Source organism: Macrosteles quadrilineatus, unplaced genomic scaffold (genome assembly GCF_028750875.1).
Source record: "Macrosteles quadrilineatus isolate MER2022 unplaced genomic scaffold, UCM_ALF_1.0 Scaffold_204__1_contigs__length_187771, whole genome shotgun sequence".
In the NCBI taxonomy this organism is placed as follows: domain Eukaryota; kingdom Metazoa; phylum Arthropoda; class Insecta; order Hemiptera; family Cicadellidae; genus Macrosteles; species Macrosteles quadrilineatus.
In genome coordinates, this window is record NW_026542797.1 from 117501 (window position 1) to 120000 (window position 2500).

The window sequence follows — 2500 nt, forward strand, 5'->3', positions numbered from 1 at the left end:
ACGTCGTCGGTCACTGGCTGCGCCGGCGCGGAGACGAGGTGAAACCACGCTATAGAAACCGATCGGCAAACGGTCGCGTGCTGTTTGCGACTTATTTCGCTTAGACTGTGACTGAGCTCCTTGCAGAACAGCGTCTTTACTGAGGTCCGAGTCCGGCGCGAGATTGTCTGTCGATAGTGTTTATATATTGATTCTCACAGGGTTGTGTACGATCGAATTCGGCTGGACCGTCGGTCGTGACCGACGTCGTGTCAAGATCATACTTCACAGGATCATTTCTGTAGTAAGATCTTCATTTATACACTCCATTACGGAAGTGGATACCAGCCACGATGAAGAGTTACGGTCCATCTCTCTGAGCGTGAGGCAGACGAGGTCCCGGGCCCTAGCGGCACGGGAGCACGTCATCGATGATCGTTCAGCCTTTACCTTAGGGTACTGGTCGAGAGGTGGACGTTCAGAGTGGTAAAAAAAAAAAAATAAATGAAATAAACAACTTATAATATCAATCTTCAATTGAATTGAATACAAGCGTGTCATAGGTTTTTACACGACAGTATATTCGTGCTCAGTGAGGTGATAATCAATCAACATTGTACTCGAGTGAGTGGCCCAATCCCATAAGGATCGGGCGCTAATTAAAAATTTGTTTATAGACTCATCGTGTGTTCCCCTCCACGGAAATCTTTAGTAAAAGGCGAAAGATTTATTCGTTTTGAAGGGAAACCAGAGTGGAGCGCGTGACGAAACCCGAGCGACCCACTAGTACTGGACTCAGTTAGAGCCGGCGAGAGCCAACTGACACGAATGTCCACACGTAAAACACGATGTTACGAAATATACAACAATCTAGACAAACGGGACCCGTCACAGTGGACGTATCTTATTGGAACACCAGTCGGCAAGAGTGCCGATTGCGCGTGTCACCACTGTTACTAAACTGCGCCGCCGGCCGGGAACGAGGTGAGCCTGAGCCGGGCTGCAGCCTCGTCGTGGCGACGCGACGTGGACCTCGCGCTGCGCTACTAGCGCTCCACACGGCGTGAACTAGCACTGCACGTGTGTGACGAGGAGGAGGGGGACGACGACGTTCGACGAGACACCGTGTATCATGATTTTCAGTAAAATTGTAGTAAAAAAGTAAATGGAATGAAATAAAAATGAAAACGAAAACGAAAATGAAAATGAAAATAAAAATGATAATAACAAAGAAATGAATTTCTAGAATAAAAAAAAAATGAAACAACACACTAAGAGAGAGTGAATTTCTGGGCGGCGGCAATTTCCTTTGATCGAGATAGAATTATATAGCCCGATCGGTAAACTGACGGTATTAAACACAATATGTCGTTTTACGTGGTAGAAAAGTGGGCGTGGCCTGTTTTGTTTGATTCGACCAATAGGAGAAGAGTTGGGTAGTTCTCGCAAAGTGCATAGTTCAGACCGAGAGGCGGACGCGACAAACGCGATTCTCCCGTTAACATATTCGACCTGTGCACGACGGACACGATAGCAGTCGTTAAAAAGAATGGCGATTCGACGTGTTACAGATTTTTACACTATCTCGTTATTATCGGTGACGCGACTGCCGGATAGCGGGAGCCAGCGACGAGACCGACGACGAACGAACCCTCTGACGTGGACCTAGTCTCGCGACGCTAGCGCTACAACCGGCGTGGACAGCGTGGACAGAACTGGCATTAGCACCCGGACTGTTCGGGGCCCGAGTCGGTTCTCGTACGCGTTCGCAGACGAGAGTGTTGAAATAAGTCGATCAACAACACACTCACGTACACATAGTACGGAAACAGTTGTTGTTATTCTCTCGTCCTGTCGCAGTTGGAAGCCCTTTTTTCAGTATTTTCTACTCCGGTTTGCCGCCGACGGTGTCCGAAGGCCCCGCGATTCCGTGAAAAACTCACACCAACGGGGGTGGTTGCAAAGTGGCCGAGAATTTTGAAAATCCTCGGTCAAGTATCGCTTCTCGGCCTGTTGGCTAAGATCAAAGTGTAGTATCTGTTCTTATCAGCTTAACATCTGATACGTCCCTCATCGAGGGACCAGTTTGTTAAACTGATTTTTGGAAATCGACGGAGTGCTAGGAGCTTGCTCCACCTCTGTCACGGGTTGACCCGGCATTGCAGTACCGCCGGGACCGGCCCACCATAATACCATATCGTACGTTCAACTAATAATAAGTAGTACAGAGATATTGACACGCATCAATTAATTGATTCTAAGTACTGCATTGTAAAAATGTAGACCGAATAAATTATTATCGACGTTCGAGCGACCGCTGACGAGACGACACGACGGGTCGTTCATGTTACCGTTGTTATTAAGTCAACACTAGTTCGTTAATAGACTACAGTATTGTTTGCTGTACACAACATACCGAGTATTCCAAATAAATAAAAATAAATGTATGCCTAATGTGAATACAAGTGTGTCACAGTAAACGGTGAAAACTATTGTAAATAACAAAAAATTAGCAATAAGA

At 46.7% G+C, this 2500-nt stretch overlaps 3 non-coding genes across 3 annotated transcripts; 2 read left to right on the plus strand and 1 right to left on the minus strand.

Annotated features, from left to right (window-relative positions):
• Nucleotides 1-253: 253 nt before the first annotated feature.
• Nucleotides 254-467, plus strand: LOC128982254 (small nucleolar RNA U3). The gene has a single exon (XR_008489567.1). It is a non-coding gene; the product is annotated as a small nucleolar RNA U3 (small nucleolar RNA).
• Nucleotides 468-614: 147 nt separating this feature from the next.
• LOC128982280 (U5 spliceosomal RNA) lies at nt 615-735 on the minus strand. Its single transcript, XR_008489591.1, has one exon. It is a non-coding gene; the product is annotated as a U5 spliceosomal RNA (small nuclear RNA).
• A 1241-nt stretch (nt 736-1976) lies between these two features.
• Nucleotides 1977-2169, plus strand: LOC128982343 (U2 spliceosomal RNA). Its single transcript, XR_008489652.1, has one exon. It is a non-coding gene; the product is annotated as a U2 spliceosomal RNA (small nuclear RNA).
• The last annotated feature ends 331 nt before the right edge of the window (nt 2170-2500 follow it).